The 24,892-nt window shown below is 41.1% G+C and overlaps 1 non-coding gene across 1 annotated transcript; it reads right to left on the reverse strand.

Moving 5' to 3' along the window:
• Window positions 1-576: 576 nt before the first annotated feature.
• TRNAK-UUU (transfer RNA lysine (anticodon UUU)) lies at window positions 577-649 on the reverse strand. The gene has a single exon. It is a non-coding gene; the product is annotated as a tRNA-Lys (tRNA).
• Window positions 650-24,892: the final 24,243 nt, after the last annotated feature.

The following is a 24,892-nucleotide window of genomic DNA, read 5'->3' on the forward strand; positions in this document are numbered from 1 at the left end:
TTTTTTTCTACCAGCGCTGATCAACATCAATTAGGGATGCAACTAGAGCTAAAAGACTGGGAAAGAATGTTACTAAATGCCCATAAAAATCTACTTACAGGAAAAGAATGGGACAGTATTAAATTTGCTCCATCAAATCTTGCATTTTCCCCTTTTCTACAGGATGTTCTATTCCCCACTGCTTGACAAGTGCTGGAGAATAGGACAGGCAGATGTTCACACCTGGTGAGGAGGGAGAGTATTTTGAGGTTTTTGGAAGGAGGTGGTCTCAGTTATTTGCAGGTGAAGGGGATCAGACTAGATTTCATTGATTTCACCAGGTCCATATTCACCCAATGATCAATAGAATCGTAGAATATCAGAGTTGGAAGGGACCTCAGGAGGTCATCTAGTCCAACCCCCTGCTCAAAGCAGGACCAATCCCCCAATTTTTGCCCCAGATCCCTAAATGGCCCCCTCAAGGATTGAACTGACAACCCTGGGTTTAGCAGGCCAATGCTCAAACCACTGAGCTATTTCCTGCCCCCGCCCCCCAAAAAAAGAGATAGACTTTTAAGATCTTGGGGAATAGTTCATTGCCTGACCAGGGACTTGAACCCTGGACCCTCAGATTAAAAGTCTGATGCTCTACCCACTGAGCTAGCCAGGCTCACTACCTGCTGATTTAGCCAGGCTCATGAGAGGTCTTGTACATCTTGTATACCATGCTGCAAGATGTACAACTGTGTTGTATTGGAAATTGACTCTAGCACTGGAGTATCGATTACATCAACTAATAAGAATCGCAGAGCTAGAAACTGAAGTGCTGGAAGCTGCTAATATTCCTGGACAACGGGAAGACTGTGGTATCCACCAGATCCCAGTGTGGGCTTCATTCTGCAAGGTGCTGAGCACTCTGGCCCTGATCCAGCAAAGCTCATAAACAAGTGCTTAGCTTTAAGCCCCGGCCTAGTCCCATTAAAGTGAAACATGGGTTTAAATGCTTTGCTGGCTCAGGGCCAGCATATGGCTGGATCAAGCTCTCAGTGACTATTCGTCCCTAAAAAAATTGAAACTGAAGAAGAACATACAAAAATGTATAACTGAACTGACTGAAGATAATACTCAGGACTCCAGAAAAATTTCTTGGTAATAGTTTATTGAGATGTAAGTGATATGTGTACCTCCCCCCCCACCCATCCCCAGCACTGCTCAAGAAAGAAAGAAAGAAAGAAAGAAAGAAAGAAAGAAAGAAAGAAAGAAAGAAAGAAAGAAAGAAAATTCTAGCATTGGTTACATCAGCTGATAATAAGTGCAAGGCTAGAACTGCACTGCGGAGACTGCTAGTATTTGTGGAAAATGTGAAGATTGTGATCTCCATCAGATCCAAATCTGGGCTTGATCCAAACCCCTGCAAATGAGAGTCAGTGCTGCACCTCTGCCCAAGCACGCACCTCCTGCTCCTAGTCCCACTCCTGGAACATCTCCTATATCAGGGCTTTTAAGGGGTCCTCAGAAGGCAGCCCAGTGGCTGTTTCCACACTGCCTGACCCTGGTGAATCCTCCCCTGGCCAGATTCAAAGCTTTTAGGACCCCTTTACACCACCCTGGCCCTTTGAAGTGGCATAAAGGGCCAGTGGGAGTGATGTTTTCACTGCTGAATCTCACACTTTTGAACTTTGTGGGTCTCAAAGCTGGATTTGGATCCTAATTTTATAGCCTAGGCCCATAGCTACTTTTTTAAAAACTGCACTCAAGAATTAAGTGTTGAAAAAGAGATTTGGAAGCACAAAACCACGTTTCTGCCATTGATGGAGATTTGCTTCATTTTAACTTTAACATATGACTTTTTTGAAGTAGCCAAAGGCATCAGGAATATAAATTAATGAGAAGGACATGGGAATGTTTAAAGCAAAACAAATAATTAAGAGCTGTGTCTCTTAGTTTTATAAGTCTAATAAATGACATGCCTCTCTTAATTTTAATACATGAAAAGGCACCAGATTGCAAAAACTGCTCCCATGTTATTCATAACTTCGTTCAGATACATTAATGTTATGCAGTACTCAGTCTTCATGAAGCATTGAAGCAAGATGGGTCACTGAAATCCCGTTATCCATGTGAATGCCAGATTTAAATGTACTGTTGATATGCTAATGGCCTCCTTCAGAAAGCAGGGTTTGTTCAGTATCCTAATAAGTAGTTCCAAGGTTTGCCAGATTGGTTTTGCAATGAAGTCCTCTTTAGTGTATCATGGACAGTTAACATATTCTACCAATCTTCCCACATTGAGGGCTTATCTCTACGACGTAGTTGCACATAGTAGTTTAATCTGGTTTAAAAAGTGATTTAGTTAAACTGGTACAGTAAACCCCTGTGTGGACACTCAGATATTGATTTAAAACTGGTTATATCCTTGACTGCAGACTCGATCATGGGCTATAAGTACCTACATAAGGAAGAGATGTCTGATAGAACATGGCTCTTTAATCTAGCAGATAAAAGCATAACAAGATCCGGTTGCTGAAAGCTAAAGCTACACAGATTCAGACAAGAAATAAGGTGCACATTTTTAGCAGTGAGGGTAATTAACCATTGGAACAATTTACCTAGAGATGAGTTGGATTCTCCATCATATGAATCCTTTAAATTGAGGCTGGCTGTCTTTCAAAAAGACACGCTTTGTTTTGTCTGTGACCTGAGTTATGCAGGAGGTCGGACTAACTGATCAGAATGGTGCCTTCTGGCATTAACATCTATGAATCAATGAATATTTGGTACAACTTATGCCCGTAAATTTTACCAGCACAAGCTAAACTGTTATAAGCCAGGCTTAAAGTGATTTAAGAGCGTCCAAACACAGTTGCACTAGTTTAACAAAACCAGTATAAAAATCAGAACTTTAATTAAGCCACTGCACTGCCATGTAGACCAGGCCTCAGAGTGATCAAATAGCAGAGAGTGTCTTGGCCCAGATCCTCAGCTGATGTAAACTGGTGTAACAACATTGAAGTCAAAAGAGCTACACCAGTTTAGAACAGCTGAGGCTCTGGCCCTATATTATGGCTGCTTTCAACTGAGGTGGTTTTAACCTGATCTGAAAAAATGCTTGTCTTGTACACGTCACACCTGGGCTGTAAATAAGCCAAATACTTTAAGCATAGTTAAGGTATGAGACCGTCTCTAAAGAAGTCATTCTAACTTAAGATGGCTATCTTATATATAAGATTAAGGTTAAGGAGACCTGGTTAGCACCATCGAGTTCTGAAATATTGAAGATAAGAATCTGAGGAGAGCACTGTCAGTGAGTAGCTGCCAAAGATCTGATACTTACACAAAGGTTTGGTGCCAAGACAGAATGCAGCAAGGAATGGGGATTCATGTTTCTTAAATATACATAGTAACAAATCCAACAATGGGATCATTATGAACCTAACTGGCTTTCAGAAACGATCCACTGAAAATTAATTGCATCCATTTCAAATAATTTTAGCCTACTACTAATTTTAGAACCTATTACAACAGAAGGTGTTCTCATCACTTTGAATGAGGAGAATGCTGCCACATCTACTGGCCCGTTCACTGACATGGCTTAGTGCAGGCCTTATGTCACTACCTTGTCATTTGCTCCTTTCCTTGCTGAAAATTGATCGTTTCCTTGCCAGAATTTAGTGATCCAATTTGTGAAAAATCAATCTTGGTCAGATTTCACTCAGCTAAATTCCAATTGCACCCTATGAAGCTTTCTCATACCAACTAGGCACATTAGGTATGCTTGAGTTAGGAAGGAAATGAACACTTCCTATAACAAGAGAAGGGGCCAGAGGGAACGGAGATTCATGATTCCAGTCAACAGCCAGCCACAGCTGGTTACAAATATAAGGTAATTTGAACAGACGCAGGTCCAGTGCTTGGTGTTTTGTTTAACTGGAAGTAGGATCTCTATATGTAAGGATATCTTGTATGTCCTGATTCTTCAAACACTTCAGCATGCGAGTAACTTTATGCATGTAAGTATTCTCACTGACCTCACATATATAAAGTCATTCATGTGCATAAGTGTTTGCAAACTGAAGTTCTAGTTGGTGTCAGTCAGTTATGTTAGTACCCCTTAGAAAGATGATGATCTTTGATAGTAAAAGGTTCCACAAACTTTCTATTAACCCCTGAGTGCCAAGTCCCTCTCAACGGGAGTTGAACTGGGCCTTGTATCACGAGAAGTCCAAGAATGATAGTGACCCTGGTATTAGTAACATATGTATGATCAGAACAGACCTTCATGACAAAATCTGTCCAATATAGGATTGTTCATGCCAGTTTTGAAGGTGTATTCTTAGGATAAATTGAAGAAGTCAGGCCAGAAAATGGGTGAGAGTTAGTCCTGGTGTAAACTGGTGAAATTTCATTACAGGTTGCACTGGTCTACCTCATGGTTGAATTTGGTACAGTGTCTCTCTCCCCACTTCAAACAGTGTGATATTTGGGTTTATCATTTAAGATTTTAATACAATGTAACACATTACAGCTGGTCAGAAAATGGTAAATATTGTCACAGAGATTTCAAAATCAAATTTTTTAAAAATTGATTTTTGTTTTAATTTTTCATGGGCATTTTCTTTTCTTTTTTTCAGTAAAAAGAGCTGAAAACTGTTAGGTTTAATTCCTCATAAAAAAGGAAAACATTCTGAAACTCAGATTCTTGTGGAAATGTTTTTTCCTAAACCAAGACTGTTTTTCATTGCCTGCACGAATACAAATAAATAATAATAATAATAATGAGTGCTGTACTATTATGTGGGACAGTTTTACCAGTTTCATAAAAACAGCAGCAAATGAGAAAAGAAGTCATTTTTATTTTCTCTTCAAAAATGGCCTCTTGCCCTTTTACCCAATGGTCTCAGAGTGCTCTCCAAAGGTGAATGGAATGCTGATATGCCCGTTTTACAGCTTGGTAAACTGAGCCACTGAGCAGTTCATCCAACTTGCCCTGGCAGGGCAGGGATCCCAGGCATAACCCATGTTTCTGTGCGTTACTGTATCTCAAATTAACCTAGCCAGCGGAAATTATGGCTCATTGACATGGAAGCTTTTTGGGACAGAGAGTATCATTTACTATATGTATGTAGAGCATCTAGCTGCATGGGTGGTACTGCAATATTTAATAGTCATCATGATCATTTAATTATTTTTTGATTATTATTTTGATTATTATTATTTAATTTTGTAATTAATACTCTTATTAACAATTTGTCACTACAATACATGCAGCAACAACCACTTGGATAGTGCACTTGTGTGCAGTTACCATAGAATACACTGAACTACGTGACTGAAACACAGAGACCAGTAAAAAAGGGATCTTGAACAGCAGCAGCGCAGCTTCACGCATGGCAATGGCTAATCCAGTACCCGAAAGCCAATCTCCCTGGTTCTGCTGAAGTACAAATATGAACAGGTCATTAAGCAACAAGTGAAGGAATTTCTCCAGTGCAATGGCGCTTGGGCAGAAGAGGGCTCTTTGAAGCTAAGGAAATTTCTATAAATTTGTGCTGAGTTCTTAACATTTATCTTAGGATTTGTTTTTCAGGCCTGATCCTGCTACTCTTCTGACCCCACTGACATATTTTGCCTTATTGTGCCAAGTACCTTTCATAAAAACTGTATCCCAAATTATTCCACAGAGCTAAATTATTATATCCAACCACAAGAAAAAATGACATTCAACTAGCATTAAAGGTCTGACTTAAATCCACAAGAGTCAGGAAATTCAGAATTAAGGTTGAAACTCCATCCTAATTCAACGTATTGGATCAAAGTCAACTCTGGTATGAGCCCATTGTAAACAGCAGCTTGTTCCAGGGATCAATTTGACATTTATGGCTAGGTATTGCAGTCCATATTGCATGTAAGATCACCCGTTGTTTGAACCCTGCAACAATTAACCTCACTAAAGTGGAGTAGAGAATAGGGTTTCAAACTTAACTTGAAATTTCCTGGCTTGGTGGGCTTTCGTGAGACCTTTAGTATTTCTTTAATGTAGTTTTTTGAGGTTTAATTGCCTACTTTTTTCTAATAACCACCTCTTTAAAAAAATTAAAAATGAAAAGAAAAAGAATTCCATGGGCTTTCAACGAAATCTAGGCCTACTTCCACCCCACTGTACTCACCTATTATACTTCCAGAATGAGGAGAATCGGACCAATGGACAGTGTATGTACTTTGGTTTATTTGCCTTGGCCTCTCTTTGGAACAGAGAAAAGACCTCAGACTGAAAAACAGTAGTATTGAAAGTTTTAGAGGAATAAAATAGAGAAAATAACACAGTTTCTGAGTCCAGTGAGGGAGGCATGGTTTGCAGTTTTCTGGAGGCAACTCTGTGATAGTATAATTACATCTTTCATGCTACAGAAAGACAACTCTTTACTGCAGAAGGTTACAGTGAGCAGCTGAAGAGTATAGATTTGGGCTCTGAACTGCTTGCTGATTTGAAAAGCCCAAATCCTGAAGTGGTTTAAACAGGTGCTATTAGGACAAAGTACTGAAGCTTTTCTGCTGCTCCAAAGAGCAAAGCAGTAGGTCCCTGCACCTCCATGTGGAATCTGGATGTGAGTTGCAAGAGAGTAATCCACAGGAGAATTTGATGAAAATGTGGAGGTGTCGCTCACAAATATTGGGAATGCAGACATGAGATGGGGGATGGAGCAAATCCGCATGGCCCCAGATCAGGACAGGGCTGGAGCTCCAGTCCCAAGCTCCATTGCACTGGCAGTTTCACATAAGCACAGCCCTTTTACCTTGGCTCTGCTTGCTTTTTCAGACTTGGGCCTGGTACTTCCATCCCATCTGCTACATATCAATAGCAATAAAACATGGCTCCTCCTCTGCTGAGCAGACTGGTGTGACCACAGCACATTCTCTTGTGCAGAGCAATAGTGTTGTGTCTGCATGAGCTGAAAGCAGCCAGACTATAACTTAAACAAATCAGAGCTAATCGGCCTTATTATAAGTGTAATAGAATCTGCAGAACTGAGCCAGCTATGAAACTGTACAAATGGATATTTGGCAATGGGGAGGGAGGGCTGCTGCTTCAGAAGAGTTGCTTTTCTAGATGAATTCCAGCCTGTAGAAAACATTACAATGTTATCATGGATCAGTGTTTATACAGATTATTTTCCTTCTTCCACAGGCTCATCTGTATGTCATCATTGCCCACATTTTACCTCTGGAAGAAAATTAGATAAAACACAAAAAGTCAGATAGGGGCCTCCACTCTGCTCTAGGCTGCGCTGGAAGTGCAAAGCAGCCACAAAGCTGCCTTAGCTGGCTACCCAAGAACTCCCCACCAGGGTCATAGCCTCCCGAGGAAAACATGGGCACGGTGGCCTCAAGCCAGTCTTGGAGGGTCAAATCCAGAAGGTGGTGATGTCTATGGCCAGCCAAGGTTCCACTTTGTATATTAGCACATCTCTCCTGCTTAGAGAGCAGATTCTTATTTTTTTACAGAGGAAGGTGAGAGGCCGTGGTGACCATTGCCAGAGCTTTGTAACACAATGCATGGTGAGACGGCGGTTCAGAGATGCATGGGTGGCAGTAAAAGCCTAATAACAATCAAGCTGCTGCTTCGGTCCCTGCTCTGACCACTGGGGAGCGCATGCATCTTCAGCTTTGAGCAACTGCTGTTTCTCTGCAGCAGCCTTCTTCAGTGTGCTTTGGGTGGGAGAATTGGTGGCAGCTGTGTGCAGTCAATGGAAACCTCATCCAGTCTGGAGAGGAACTCTGTTTCTAACCTTCCAAGACTGATCAGAAGAGGCAGACGGCCATTAGCCTGGGGCTGAGTGGGCACAGATATGTATGTTCTTATCCTAGCTTGATGTGGCTATTGAGAAGCTTTTTGTTAGGCACCAAATATAAGATCAGTCAGTTTCAGGTCATGTTTCATTCTCTCAAAGGAAACTGTACATTCTATGCTCTGTTCCTGATGTATAGCTAGGCATACATTCCAAACTGGGGGGAGCGGGGGAGAGGTTGAGGAGCCTCTGATGTTAGTGGTGAAGGTAAGCCTCAAAGAGAAAGCCACTTGCCACCTCTTCACAGTAAGAGAGGATGATGCAGTGGCCTGCCTACGCTGTATGACTCACCTTCCCGTTGCATACATGCTTGAAAAGGAGTTCAGGGAACAGCATCTGGAGGATGCGTGTTGGGTTAGTTAGTAAACATATGGACACTGAATTTCCTGAAACACATCTCTACTGTATCATAACCGTCTGTTAATCACTGCAGCTGCTGAAGCCTCCATCTCTTCTCAAGTGACCATGCCACTGCCTGAAATTTAACATATACTAAATTAGCAGCCAATGTGTCAGCAATGCCAAGCAGTTCATAAAAGATGGGGTGTGTGGGAGCGGCACACCTCGCACATAACTACCCAACTTAGCAGAAGATTGGCTCTTCTCGGGCCTTGCTTAGTTTATCACCACTGGGAGGCTAAAAGGCCACTTCCTGCTACAGAATGATACAAAACCTGTGGAGGGGCCCATGGTCCCTCTCTGCCAGGAAGTGCAGTGCCCCACCAGATCTGGCTGTGACATATGATGGGGACATGACACTTCCACAGATTAATCATTTTAATGAGCTGGAAGAGACCATCTGTCCATTAATATGTAATTTGGTAGTTAGAATTTCAATTCCTTTTTGCACAGGAGCTCAGAAGAAGAGGCCAACACCACACTAAACAAACATGTCCCTTTAAAAAGGCCTCCAAACCAAGTTCCTAGCTTCCTTAATGTTCTAGGAGGCTTTCCCCTTTTCCCTTAGGCATAAGGCTGAGGGGAGAAAATGCTTAACCCAGTTTATAAGGCCCTTCCTACTTCAGAGCAACTAAACTTAGTCAGAAGACAAAGTCTATAGGGCCTAGGTCAGGTTACTGGCCTGGAGCCTGCAACCTGTAGCAACCAGCTTAGCTCCTAGCCTCTTAAACATCCCAACATTCATTATGCAGCCTGCCCCAGTGTAAGGCAGGACTCCTTGATTATACCCAGGCTTTTGTGAACTGGAAACTGTCCCTTAAAGTGGTAGTAGACCCTGCCACACACAGGAAGAGATCTCTACCTCTTAGTGCAGCCTAGCCTCTGCAATTGCTTTCCCCCTAATAGAGAGGGTTGCCAACCTTCCAGGATTGTCTTGGAGTTTCCAGGAATTAAAGATTAATCTTTAATTAAAGATTATGTCATGTGATGAAACCTCCAGGAATATGTCCAACCAAAACTGGCAACCCTACTACCGGAATTAGTCTGAGAGTAGTCCCAAAGAAAGAAACGCTAGACTCTCAGATGCAATGGAGAGAATAGTTCACAGGCTGAGTGTGATGAATGAGTAGTCTAGACATCCTTTACACATACATTTTAAAGTAATGCATAGAAGGTTCTTTGCACAAATTCCATTAAACAGAATTTCTCTGAGCACCATCTGTGCAGCACATTGAAAATTCACCCCATAGTGCCCAGGCTTCTACAGATAATGTGTGCATAGCAGAGAAAAAAGAATATAAAATAATACTGCAGACAGACAGAAGGAAAGACAGACAGAAAGAGGTATCAGGAAATGCTTCTTCCTATGCAACCTGTAGCATCTGCCTTGTAGGGCCTGATTCTCATACAATGAGCTGTAGAGAAACTTTAAATTACATTTCTGCCCATTTTAAGGCTCCATTACACTTCCAGAGTAATGTAAAGGGGCCGTCATGTAAATAAGAATCAGGCCTGTGACATATTTATTTTTTTAAGGACAAAACCACTGGACACAATGGGACTGATTCTCAAAGTGACAAATCAGGCCCAACATTCCTATGAGAGTAGAATACAAATCCTTTACAAATGAACACCTCTACCCCATGACTTCCATCAGCTCTCCAATATCCCCATCCCTCACTGCTTCCAAATTTCTCCCTCTTTGTCTGCAGGTGCTCCTCAATAGCCTCCTCCAAACAGCTACTACATCAATTACACTCAATTAATTGATTTACATATCCCCAAGGCCCCATCATTAGTGCAATGCAGCCAAGCACGTTAACATTTAATAATATCATTCAACAACTATTTGTAACATTCCACACTGACAGATCTAAAAGTATAGACAAGAGCTCATGAAGGGCTAGGGAGAGGGGGAGATGCTAAACAAAAAGAATCCATTTAGAATATAATTAGGACTGTAGAAGCGAGACAGAAAAGACTAGGTCATATGTCTCCCCTCTTGCCAATACAGGATCGTTCTGCACAGTCTACTCTTAATTCCTCAGCAACATGTAACTAAATAAAGTGATTTTTTTCTTGCAATAAATAGTCGAGAAGCTACAATGAATAAATATGCAGCTGTCAGGACCAGGGCATGAGTGGCCTGGTCTAGGGGATAGCATGGCGGGTGAGCTGATGGTCCAGTGTTCAGCAGCCAATTACCAGGAACCAGGCTGCACTGGAATGCCAGGAGATCAGAATCAAGAGACAAACCAGAGGGCAGGAACCAGGGTGCAATTACCAAGAGCCAGCCCAAGTCAGAATACTACCAGGTCAAGATCAGAAGGCAGGACCACGTAAATTCCAGACCAGCCGTCCATGGCAGGGTGAAGCCCAGTTGTACAGACAACATTCTGTTTCCTGCTGTGGCTTAAATAGGGGCTGCAGCCCAATCAGGGGCCTTGGAGCTCTCCCAATCAGAAGATAGGGGCAGGGCTTGTGCCTGAGCTGGGCTTCATGGACTCCAGTCCCAGCTGCTTCCTGTGAGCTGCTGGGTGAAGGATTGGAGTGTGATGATTTGCAGGACCTCCATGTACCCATTTTCAAGACCTGTGGGGCCTGGCAGCAGCAGAGAGAAAGGAGAAGAGAAATAATGTGAAATCGGTTTGGCCCCGATTCAGGAAAGCACTTCAGCATGTGCTTAAGTCCCATGCTTTCCTGAATCAAAACCGTAATAAAGAAAATGTTACTAGCACAGTTAAGATTGCATTCCTCTCCCCAACCACCCAACAAAGTGTCTAAAGCTATGTCTAAACTACAGAGTTCATACTGGCGTAGCCCCCTAGTGTAAAAGGAGTTTTTCTGCCAGTGTAGGAACACCACTTCCCCAAACGACATTACCTAAGCTGACAGAAGCACTCAACACTGGGAGTTTTGTCCGCACACTAATGGGTATGTTGTTTTCACTCCCCTGATCACCATAGCTACACACATGTAAGTTTTAAGTGTAGACCAGGCCTTGATAAATATTACAGTGAGACAGGTGTGAATTTAATTATGTGCAATTAAATTGTGGCACCCTCACACATGCAGGTGAGCACTTACTCATGTGAGTAGCCCCACTGAAGTCACGTGAGTCAGTGCTTACTAGTGGAATTCTGGCCCACAATGAGCATTGTGTAGAGCTGGTGACACTTTTCCCACTTAAACAAGTTCATGAAAAAGGAGAGCTGAAAGTCTGAAACATGACCATGAAAAGACAAGAGGTGGAGAGTCCAGGGATTGATTAAATATTTGTTATTCACCCTCCCATTTTTCAACCAACTAGAAAGCTACTCAACTCTTTTTACTTTTTGAATTGAACAAAAAAAATGAACAAAAAAGTAGGCAGTGGGATGGGAAGATTGTGGAAAAAGTGAGCTTTTTTTAATTCCTGTTTTCCAGTCACCTTTAGAAATATAAACTCCAGCTTTTGGGGCCATATTCAGCACTCTTCTCACTCACTGCCAGATCTAGATATGCATCCTACTTATTTCTAAGCTCTCAGGGCTGGGACTGTCTTTTTGCTTTGGATTTGTACAGCACCTGGCACAGTGATTGGTCTTCACAGGCACTACCTCAGTACAAATACTAAACAATAATTGAGGTGAATGGCAAGCCTGCCATGGTCTTCAAAGGCCTTTGGATAAGGAACCCACTGCAGTAGGAATTGGAAGGCTGGGTAAGGAGTGAAAATGGAGTGCTGAATGGAGCCTTTAGGCCACACAGTTATAATGCTATTTAAGCTCCTTATTCAAGTCCCTGTACAGTCCTAAACTGAAGGCTGAAAAGGGGAGAACAGCACATAATCAGCTCATTTTAAACAACTGAATGTTAAATAAATCCCAGTTCTAATTATTCTAGTGAAGGTGCCAGGAGACTATACATCTAGAAGATCCAAATAAGCATTCCAAAAAACACTGCTGCAGCATCGGGCTGTCTCTGTACAGCTCCATGGAAGTCCCTCAGCAACACTCTACTATTTCCCCTGAAAGTATGTGGCCAGTCCCCAGACAGCAGCTTGCATAGAAGCAGGTGTGAGAGGTCTCCCTCTTAGCACTGTTGTATATTAAATAAATTACTCCCCCTGTACTACCGTAGCTCCGGGATGAGTCATGCCTAACCAAGAACCATGCTCCAAATGTTTTCACTGCAGTCCCAGGCCTATTTCTGAATGATTTGTATAGAAAAATGAATCTTCCATTGTTATAAAGGGACCTGTTCTCAGTTCCTCTCTTCGCAGCTTCATGAAAGACAGGAATCCATTGCAGTGGCATCACCCTTTTTGGGGAAAGGTTAATTACTTGCAAAATTTGGCACTGAAAAACGAGGATGTTTTGAGGTTAATAAATACCAAAACTTTTTTTTAAAATAGCCCTTTTTTTTTTGTTCGTTCCTTTCCATATTGAACTCTCAGAATTAGATTTGTGGATTTTCTTTTTGCCATGTTGACAGACACACGAAGAGCCGTGCTTTAATTGAAAACAGCCCGTTGTTCACAAGACAAGTATTTCAGCGAGGCAGTAACATCTTAAAATGCTACAATCAGAAAAGTATGATATCCAAATTAATCTCTCTTCTAATTCATAACCCAAAACAGCTACTCTGTTCTATTTTATTTTGAAATGCTGCGAACCACTCAGTGTATGAACACCGATAACATTACCAGACCTGAAGAAGACCTCTGCGTAGCTCGCAAGTTTGTCTCTTTCACCACAGAAGTTGGTCCAATAAAAGATGTTACCTCACCCAGCTTGTCTCTCTAATTACCAGTACATACATTTTATTGTATGCATTGTACTGTATCGCAGAAAGGCAAGGGTGTCTCTGTATAGTTTCAGAGTAGCAGCCGTGTTAGTCTGTATTCGCAAAAAGAAAAGGAGTACTTGTGGCACCTTAGACACTAACCAATTTATTTGAGCATAAGCTGTATAGTTTAGGTTATATAGTTTAGGTTGCAGCCAGTTTCCACTGAGATAAATTTTCAAAAGGGTGCAGTATCAGATTTCTATGCACCTGGGACCAGATTTTCAAAAGATCTCAAATCTTATTTAGACCCCTGGTCAGATTTTGAAATGAGCTTAGCATCCAGACTCTCTCACTGTGACACCTATGTCTAGATTTTTAAAAGAACTCAGCATACTATATAGAATATCCCTTTAAATAGTTTTTGAGCCCTCTAGTGGCACTTACTGTATTCTAGTTTTTTAGAAGCCACCAGAAACAACCAGACCATATGTATTGTTACACTGGAATAAAAAACTTGTGGCACCAAGTCTCAGAGCCCAGGTGAACTGACTTGGACACGCAGGGCTCGGGCTGTGGGGCTAAAAATTGCAGCAATTCAGGGTTCATCTGGAGCCTGAGCTCTGAGACCTTCCATCCTTGCAGAGTTTCAGAGCCCGGGTTCTAGCCCAAACCCGAATGTCATTGTAAATTTTACCCTGCAGCCTGAGCCCTGCAAGCCCGATTCAACCTCCATGGGCCAGCAGAGTCCATGCCGAATAATCGCAGTTAACTCACACGATTAACTCAAAAAAATTAATCGTAATTTAAAAAATTAATTGTGATTAATCACACTATTAAACAATAGAATACCAATTGAAATGTATTAAATATTTTTGGAGGTTTTCTACATTTTCAAATATATTGATTTCAATTACAACATAGAATACGAAGTGTACAGTGCTCACTTTATATTATTTTTTATTACAAATATTTGCACTGTAAAATGATAAACAAAAGAAATAATATTTTTCAATTCACCTCATACAAGTACTGTAGTGCAATCTCTTGATCATGAAAGTGCAACTTCCAATGCAGTTTTTTTGTTACATAACTGGACTCAAAAACAAACCAATGTAAAACTTTAGCGCCTACAAGTCCACTCAGTCCTGTTTCTTGTTCAGCCAATCGCTAAGAGAAACAAGTTTGTTTACATTTACAGGAGATAATGCAGCCCACTTCTTAATTACAATGTCACTTGAAAGTGAGAACAGGCATTTGCATGGCACTGTTGTAGCTGGTGTTGCAATATATTTACATTCTAGATGTGCTAAAGATTCATATGCCTCTTCATGCTTCGGCCATTGTTCCAGAGGACATGCTTCCACGCTGATAACACTCGTTTTAAAAAAATTGGTTAATTAAATTTGTGACTGAACTCCTTGGGAGGAGAATTGTATGTCTCCTGCTCTGTTTTACCTACATTCTGCCATATATTTCATGTTATAGCAGTATCTGATGGTGACCCAGCACATGTTGTGCATTTTAAGAACACTTTCACTGCAAATTTGACAAAATGCAAAGAAGGTACCAATGTGGATTTCTAAAGATAGCTACAGCATGCAACCCAAGATTTAAGAATCTGAAGTGCCTTCCAAAATCTGAGAGGGATGAGGTGTGGCACATGCTTTCAGAAGTCTTAAAAGAGCAACACTCTGATGCAAAAATTACAGAACCCAAACCACCAAAAAAGAAAATCAACCTTCTGCTGGTGGCACCTGACTCAGATGATGAAAATGAACATGCGTCGGTCTGCACTGCTTTAGATTGTTATCAAGCAGAACCCGTCATCATTATGGATGCCTGTCCTCTGGAATGGTGATTGAAGCATGAAGGGACATATGAATCTTTAGCGCATCTGGCATGTAAATATCTTGCGACACCAGCTACAACATTGCCATGCAAACGTCTGTTCTCACTTTCAGGTGACATTGTAAACAAGAAGCGAGCAGCATTATCTTCTGCAAATGTAAACAAACTTGTTTGCCTCAGCAATTAGCTGAACAAGAAGTAGGACTGATTGGACTTGTAGGTTTTATAGTTTTACATTGTTTTATTTTTGAATGCAGGGGGGTTTTTGTACATAATTCTACATTTGTAAGTTCAACTTTCATTATAAATAGATTGCACTATAGTACTTGTATTAGCTAAATTGAAAAAATACGATTTCTTTTGTTTTTTACAGTGCAAATATTTATAACAAAAAATAAATATAAAGTGAGCATCGTACACTTTGTATTCTGTGTTCTAATTGAAATCAATATATTTGAAAATGTAGAAAACATCCAAAAATATTTAAAAGGTATTCTATTATTGTTTAACAGGATGATTAATCACGATTAATTTTTTTAATCGCTTGACAGCCCTAGTTTTTTATTTCAGTGTAGATGTATCCTGTATGTTTCTGTGTAATCAGTAAAATACTATTACGTGGGACCTAACTGTGCCCTTATAGTTTCTTCACATTATTTTTGTTATGTACAGAACAAAAGATATACCATGCAGCATGCTGGCTTTTTTGAAAATTAATTTATCTCCTAGCTAGCATCCTCTGCTTTTGCTCTCTTTCGCTGATAGAGCCAAAAATGGAATAAACACTTTAAGGCCAGAACAATTTCAGCCCAATAATACATTTTAAGGCCACTGCTTTTTCAGTCTCCAGGTGAGTGCAGCAAAATACTGATTTTCACATACTTTAAAAAAAGAAGGCATGTAATGTCGTTCCCTCATTTGATGTATTCAGACTCAGAATCCTCCCTGGGCAAATCACATTACAGTTATGCAAAAAGGGTTCAGATTGCCCTAACTGTCCATAAATCAAGTGAAATAGGTTCAGATCCTCAGCTGATGTAAACTGGCATAGCTCTGCTGACTTCAGTGGAGCTGTGCAGCACACATATCCTCCCAGTTTGTCTGGAGAGATAGCACAGTGTCATGGAGTCTTTCCAATTGTGCCTGGCTCCCCTGTACAAGAGCACAAGGGAGAGAGGCTGCTTAGACCCTTTCCTCACTTAGGCCTCATCTGTATTGCAGATGCACAGGTGCAAACTCCAAGTGTAGACAAGGAAAGCTGTGATTTACACTGGTTGAACTACCTCCTGCACAAGAAATCACAGCAACTCCCATGTGCATATCTGGGGTTTGCACTGCGACAGTTACACTAGTTATTCGCTGCCAATTGCTGAATACCAAGAATAGACAAAACCTTATATTCTTGCACACAATGTGGACCATAATTAAATGGGGATGGTCAATTTCATTTTCTATTTTTAGTCATTTTCAGTGTTTATTTTTGGCTATTTTAATTTCTTATAGCTAATAAAAAAAATCAGTTTGTACTTGAACTATAATTGCATACATTTAAGCAGAAATTTGCTTAATTAGCAGTGTGCTAAATAAAGACTATTTTTAAAACTTTTCATTTCTTGTTTGCCTGCTGATTTCCCTGTATTTAACCACACAGAAAATTAGGTGTGCCTAAGAAGCGAGCTGCAGAGAGCAGGAACAGGAAGTAAAACAGGTTGTAATTTATAGTAAACCACTTGAACAAGGCTTCAGTTCTGCTAAGAATCCCTTGAAAGGAAACTTGCCTTTTTCTGGTGTTTATTTTTTTAAAAAACAATTCTTGAAATACAACAATGCAATTTCAATGGGACTTTAACATGCATTTATTTGTTTTCCTGGAAAATAGAAAATTTCTGGAATCAGGGCCGGGATGTACAGTATAAAGGGCAATGCTGATGATTCGTCAAGATCATATCAGATTCTCTGTGAAAATACTCAGCCACTTAAACCACCTCTGAGAAATAATCTATAGTTTTAAGGAACAAACAGACAGCGTACAGCCAGAGCACTCACCCGATGATCCATGTAGAAAACAGTATAAATTGTACCTGGCTAAAAAGATCTGAAGAGGGCATTTGCTTCCTGTCTGAGACAAATATCTCAGACCTAGTGTAATTACCATGAAAGGTCATCAGGGACATCTAACGAGGCATGACAAATTAATGCACCAACCATTTCATGTGGTTAGCTTTCCTTAGAAGATTTCTTGGTAAATATCATAGCAAAGCACTGACATTTTCCCATAAAAGAGGATATGGGCAAAGGACATTTTTCTTGAACTACATGTAATAAGGAAAATTAAGGATGATATTCTGTCCACTTTCTCTGTCTTGTTTGTAAATGAGGCCAGGGAAAGAAAATTTAAAGAAACCGCAAGAAACTAAAAAAATATAAGCAGGTCTAAGACTTCCCTCTGACAATGTAAGACAATAGTTTTAGAGGAGTCTAAAGGTATCAGAGTCCCCAAATCTAAGGATACCAGACAGCAAGTGTAAAAAATCAGGACAGGAGGTGGGGAGTAATAGGCGCCTATATAAGACAAAGCCCCAATTATCAGGACTGTCCCTAAAAATTGGAACATCTGGTCACCCTACCCAAACCCAATGGGACTTAGGGGCTTAACTCCCTGAGACTCAATTGAAAATTCTAGCTGTAATTTTATTTTAATTTTCATTTTAATTGTGTAAATATTTGTTTGTCACATGATCATATCATCTGGTACCTATCTGCCCCCTCCATGCATAGATCAAGATTCTGCCACTGACAAATGCCTACAAACATCTGAAGGGTACAAACACCAATGAGGAAAAGGGACTGTTCAAAGCAACCCAAGGGGGTATATCTAGAAGGAATGGGATGACTGGGAGTAAACTAAAATTTAAGCTTAACAGCCAATGCTCAGTGAAGTCAATGGGAGCCTTTCCCTCACCTTCAGTGAGCTGTGGTTGAGCCTCAATAGCAGGGGAAATGGCTAGAGATTTGAGGTCAGGAAGGTAGCTCCTGCACAGATGAGCGACCCCGTGCATTCCTTCAGATCCTACTACCAGCTTTGCACACAAGGTTCTACTGCCAGGCGGCCTTCTGCATCAGCTGTGCACGGGGCAGGATGTAACGCTCCTTGCGTGGAGATCTAAGTCTCCACCTCACCACAAATGTAGAGCAAAGTGATTATTTCAGGATTTCATTGATTACAACCCCAGTCTTCACTTCCAGGGAAGAAAACCTTTGAAGTGACCCTGGGATGGAATCACAGCCACCATCTGACTTCCTCGTCTTTTGGCAAGAGGTGTAGGCTTCCTAGTGTGCCCATCTCCTTCCAGCCAGAGACATGGGTGGGTGGTGGAGCGGTGTGCATTAGAGTGAAGGAGCTTGTTCCTGGAAGCGGTCCCAGATTGGGAAAAGTTTATGCGTCTCCTGCTCTCAGTGGAGCTGTGGAAAGGGTCCCCTATCACAGGACTCTCACTGCCCTGTTCTACTATTTCACCTCTGTCTTACCACCCTGGGTTTTGGTCCCCAAATGCCAGTCAGTGGGGGGACTGAAGCACTGTTATAAATAGTCCTCCAAAAATAAACTGCCTCTTTACAAAGTAACATGGATTCCTCTCCTGTTATTATCCATCAGATCCCATAGCCCAGTTCCCACCTTCCACCAGACTTGAATGCAGGAGCTGTGTGAACAAAGGCCTGGTTTGCACACACAGTTATCCTGGTTTAACTAACAGTGATTTTATATCAATTTAGTTAAACTGGTGTAACTTTGTGGGTGGGCGGTGATCAGTTTAAACCTGATTTAATATCTGTTTAACATGCCTCAGTAAATTTATAGGCACAAGTTATACCCATGTAACCAGTTTGAAGCTAACATAAGAGAGTCTGCACATAAAAAAAAGCACTGGCTTAGCTGAACCAATTTAAATTAAACCAGTGCAACATCTGTGTGTGGACAAACCCGAAGAAACACAATCCTAAAATGAACTTTAACAATCAACATATACTGACAGTATTACTGATTTTATTCTTAATGTCCTAAATAAACACAAATGTGTGATTAAGATGTATAACTACCCTATAAAAATCCCACATCACAATGGAAATTTGACTGGTGTCCTTGATGTAACTTTCACCTCCTTGAAGGAGGCTCCTTCCCACAACACTTATGTGCCATTGAGCTGTCATGGTATCCCAGAGGTGAATTGATTTTTATGGCATGCTATGTATAGTATGCATAGGTGCTGGAATTAGGGGTCAACCTGTGAACTCTGCCAGAGGATGTTGTGAAGGCCAACAGGGTTAAAGAAGGAACTAGATAAGTTCATGGAGGATAGGTCCATCAATGGCTATTAGCCAGGATGGGTAGGGATGGTGTCTCTAGCCTCTGTTTGCCAGAAGCTGGGAATGGGCAACAGGGGATCGATCACTTGACAATTACCTGTGCTGTTCATTCCCTCTGAAGCATCTGGCACTAGCCACTGTCGGAAGACAGGATACAGGGCTAGATGAACCTTTGGTCTAACCCAGTATGGCCATTCTTACGTTCTTAGGGGTGTTGCCACATCCCCTGGCTTGAAGTGGATTCCATTATATTCAGGGCTTACAGTTTAGTTCAATGGCTCTCAGCACCCCTATTATAAAAACTGATCCATCACCTCTGAGAGTATGTAGTTTTCAAAGTGGTTTGGGATGTATCAGTACAAAACCACCTATATACATGTAGATTATTGCTGCTATTTATTTCATGATATTGCAAAATAGATCTATAAAGGATATGATGGAAGTTCCATTGCTTGAGTCTTTGAGAATTAGTCTGGACTAAGTAAACTATAAGGAACAATCCTGTACTGGGAAGGGGATGGACAAGATGAATAAATATAAAGCCACGAACATCCCTGGTGCAGTTGTAATGAAGTGAAATATTTGCCCTTGTTTACTCTCGTTTACACCAGTGGGGGTTGCAAGGGTGTCACTAGAGGGGAGAATGTTGTAAATTGTGTCCATACTCATTTATCACACCATTTGGCAATGCAATTTTCCATTTTGTCTCAGCAGTAGGTCCAGTTCTGGAAAAAAAATGCAACTGCTGGCTTCATTCATAAAGTTGGCTGAAGCCTAGCATAGCAAATATAGCTATTGCTTTTATTTCTCACAGGTCACCACCTTGAAGCCTGAAAGTATTGTTTGTATAACGATTGTGAGAACAAGGGAAGAAAAATAAGAGGTTTCCCTTCCCCTCCCAGCACCCTAAATCAAATATAAATAAAATTGGGCGGATGTTAGATTCTCAGGAGGTTTATCAAATTATCCGTGATAGGTCAGTGTGCATAGCAGGTTTCTGAGTCTGAATTTTATCAATGGCTTATGGAAATCAGGTCCACTTTAAAGGATAGCAGGTGTTAAAACAATGAACAGCAGCCTCCTTTGCATCTGTGCTACAAAAGCTGTCTCCGTGTTTACAAGAAACAGAATAATCAAAAAACATCCTGCCACTGGCACATAGAAACTGCAGTTCCTTGTTATTATTCTTTTTTTCTCACACTGGACAGTTTTATTTATAGAACACACAGTTGAAGCAGGAGGAAGAAAGAAATTCATTCTCACTTCCACGTGGAAGTGACACACATGCAACGTAAAGAGGGGCACTTCATCGTGTGGTTAGTTTGTATTGTTCTTCCAACTCTAATTAAGTTGTTAACCCTTTCACTTGTTATTTTAAATGTTTAACAAGTCAGGCACAGGGTTTTTTTCATCACCACCATACAAATGAATCTCACTGTCTGTAACTCAGATTAGAATACTCTCAACAAGACAAAGAAGGAGTTGCTGCATCTAACATTGCTTGCACCTAGAAACCTCTGGTTTGGGAAATCTATTAATATATTGATAGATAAGCACAACAAAGACACACCATTCAAGTTTCAGTATCACTGAGGCAGTAGCTCATAATAATTCAGTGCTTTTAAATGAATTATTCTGTGATGCAATGACCTGGTTGATTTTCTACCTTTTTGGCATATCTTATTCTGTTGTAATAGCTTCAAGAAAATATTTATCACTGCAGAGTTTAAAAATGACTATTTTGAAATAACATGTTCTAGTTTAAGATGCACCCGAAATTGGAACTGTGGATCCATCCTTCCTCTGGTCCCAAACAAAGCTTTGGGAAAGCTCTGAATGCTCCCCCATTCCTGATCCAGATTTCTTTACTCAGGCCCATTTCTGATTCTAATAATAAATGGGGGGGAAGCGTATTGCCAAGTCCCCAGCAATAGTTGATATTCATTTTTGATGCACCGTTCATACGACAGTCAACTCTTAGCTTCACTAAAATCCCCAATAGTAATAATTAGAGGTGATTACGTAAAACATTTTTACTGTTTTTTTCAATTTTTTTCTTTAAAAAAAAAACATGAGAATTTTTCAAATTGTCTACGAAACATCTGAAGGTTTCTAATTTTTCTATGAAAAAATGAACCTCCCTCCCAAAATGTGAAACCAAAAACCAAACTGAAAATGTTTTTGTTTGTTTTGGGGTTTGGGTGTTCCCAACCCACATCTCCTGTTTTTCCCTTTTGGCCACTAAAAAAAAGGTGGAGAGGAGTAAAAGAAATAGAATGGAGAAAAAACAAAAATGGAAACAGTGAAAACAGAATACCAAAGAATCAAATAATGCTTGCTCTAGTGTCTTTCACATGAGGCCCTCAGAGCCCTTTACAAACATTTGTTAAAGGCTAGATTCTGCCACTTTTCCTTACCTTGAATAATTGCTTACTCTGTGGATTATCCTGTTGAAATCCATGGGACTATTCATGGAATAAGGTACTACTGAGGGCTGGTTTACAATACAACATTTTGTGGGCATTGTTAGGCCAGCTAGGAATTTGAAAAAAAAAATCACTCCTCCTAGCTGACACAAGTATGTGGCAAAACCTCCAGTGTAGACACAACTATGCCAACAGAGGAGTGCTTCTGTAGTGGCTATGTCTACTCTAGGAGTGCTTTACCAGTATAGGAATACCAGCTTTCTGTAATGGCAAAGTGCTCCTAGTGTGAATTCAGATACACTGGCAAAGATGCACTTTGCACCAGTTTATAGTACAACCACCCCACACAAAAGAAGCAAGCAATACCAGTAAAAGCACAGCGGTGTCAGTCAGGGATCACCCTTCTTCATACCCCTGACACACATAGCTATGCCAGCTGTAGTCTGTAGTGTAGATATAGTCTAATGGTATGTCAACACTGCAATCACAGAGTGTGATCGCAGCTTGGGTAGACCTACCTGAACTAGCTGTAATCTAGCTCGCTTGGGGACATACTAGGGAGTGACATACTGTAAGTGACAAATCTGGTTCTAAATCCCATAATTTAGGTTGGGAAGAGCCATTGTACAAATGGATAAACTATGGCACACAATGGTGGTGATTCTCTCAAGAGCACACAGTGAGAGCCAGATTCAGCAAGGTGCTGTGCACACTCACATTTCATTCACTTCTCTGGTCACTGAAGGCTTTGGCATAGTCAATGGGTGAGATCTTTCCCTTCCTTCCAGCTCCTTTACACCAGGTAAAAGAACCAGAATGGCATAAAGGGGCCCTAAAAGTCCACACCCAGCTGGGGACGGATTCCTCTGCTGCAAGTACTGCAGTGATAGGTGTAAGGATGCCCTCTGAGGACACCCTCGGAAGTCCCAGACCAGACAGCAGAGCTGGGGTGGAAGGGACATGTTGGGGTGGGACCACAGCAGACATCACTACTGAAATTCTGAGCAGCACTGCTGTTAGACAGCTCCCCTTCTCCCCCTGCCAAGACTATTAATTATGCCAAGAGCCTCTCTTGGAATAGCGCAATGGTATGTGTATGGAAAGAGGGCTTAAAACTGTTCTAGGATTGGTCTACACTACAAACTTATGTCGGTATAACTACATTGCTCACGGGGTGGAAAATCCACATGCCTGAGTGACACAGTAATACCAACCTAACCCCCCGTGTAGACAGTCCTATGTCGATGGGAGGGCTTCTCCTGTTGACACAGCTACTGCCTCTCAGGGAGGTGGAGTACTTATACCAATGGGAGAAGCTCTCCTGGCAGTGCAGCATCTTCACTAAGCCATGCAGCTGCGCCATGGCAGAGATATAAGTGTAGACAAGCCCTAGGGCAGGTCTACACTTAATAAGCTGCAGCTGCATCACTGTAGCACTTCAGTGAAGACAGGACAGCTTCTCTCATTGGCACAGTTAGTTCATTTCCTCGAGAGGCGGTAGTAATGTTGATGGGAGAAGCCTGTCTACACCGGGGGTTAGATCGGTACAACTGCGGCGCTCGGGGGGGGGGGCATTTTTCACAACCCGAGTGACATAGTTATGCCAATGTACGTTTATATTGTAGACTGGCCCTAGACTCCTTCCCACTGGGCTATGAGTTCTGAGGTGAACCTTTAAGAGGTGCAGCACAGAATCTCACCCAGTGTCAGCAGTCAGAAAGAGAGCCCCCACATTGTTTCAGAACCCCCCAGTTCTACCCATTAGGCAGCACTGTCTCCCAGTAATTGTCACTGTAGTCAAATAATAATAAGTAAAACATTAATTCTTGCTGAATCTAGTTACACTACAGTTCATTCAGTTATACAGTATCTAAAGCATTACAATTTATCCTGTGAGGGCTTATGCTAAAACAAGCTGGACTCTCCCTGCACCAAACACTGAGGATGGCATATCTGTCTCCAAAGTTCCCAGCAGCCTAGTAAACACTATGGATTTTTCACAGCCCTCTTCATCCCATTCATGATGCTTCTCAACTTCCCCATGGTGAAGCATTCATGCTGAGTACAATGGGAGGTGCACCCACATGTCTGAGGATAGAATTAGGGTATTTGTGTCCAAAGCCGCTCAGGGCATTTGAACAGCTCCAAAGAATGGCGGAATATGCTGTCCACAGAGCTCCCAAATCTGGATCTCACCTAAGACAGCTCACAGCATGCTCCCTTCAAACTAGCAAAATCTACTTCCTATTGGCAGCAATGCTTTTGTAAGGCTGTTTCTGAAATATATATACTGTGAAATATATTGGACCAGCGCAAGTGGAGACAATGGAGTTGCACTAGGCAGAATTTTAGCTCATTGAATCTTGTTTTAATGAACTTTCACAAATCCCAACCCAATGTAAATACAGCTGCTCACAAAAGAGAGTCATTGTCCTTTCTCACCTGCTTTCTCCACCTTTAACCACTCCTAGCCCCACCAAAAAGTGGGAGTGATATTTGCAAACATGATTCCAGAAAATAATCAATGTGAGTGAGTAACTCAAAGAGAGCAGGACTTCAAAACAATTATTACAAGGAGCAAGACTGCAAGAGTTGTTGAAATTTCAAATTATATTTTAGCTGATAATAAATTAAACTATAAATATTTAGGGAGCTGAAATGGTGTTCTGGCTCTATCACTTACCAGAAGAGCGCTCTGGGACTTCTTTCTTTAGGACTGAAGCACTGTCCATATGCACACGGCTCTCTTTTCTTTTCTCACTGTTTATGGTACCTGCAAGATCTGATATCATTCTAGCTCAAGAAATGTAATGTGAAAATTTACTTTATTGAAAATTTACGTCATTTGTTATCGAAAAGCGTGCAAAATATAATCAAAAACACTTGCTAGGATTGTGGTTCTGGGTCAGATTTTGCCACATTTACTCAAGTTGAGTAGTACTTCACTCCATGAGGAGTCCCACTGAAATTAACACGGTTACTTGAGGAGTAAGGTAATACTCAAATAAGAGTCAGAGTGGCAGAATCTGGCCCTCTGTATTCATAATTAGCATGAACACTAAAAAGAAAAGGATAAAATACTGCTGTCTGGTGACTCTATTTAGAGCAAAGAGATGGATATAGTTTCTATTCATATTAAAAGGATAGAAACATGACAGATTCTGAAAGCGCTATTTCATGGACTGTACAAAATAAATCTTTTGCACTGCTCATATTGAGCTAACGCAATTTAGTTTCTAATTTTCTGATATTTCTTTT

Source organism: Caretta caretta, chromosome 11 (genome assembly GCF_965140235.1).
Source record: "Caretta caretta isolate rCarCar2 chromosome 11, rCarCar1.hap1, whole genome shotgun sequence".
Classification (NCBI taxonomy): domain Eukaryota; kingdom Metazoa; phylum Chordata; order Testudines; family Cheloniidae; genus Caretta; species Caretta caretta.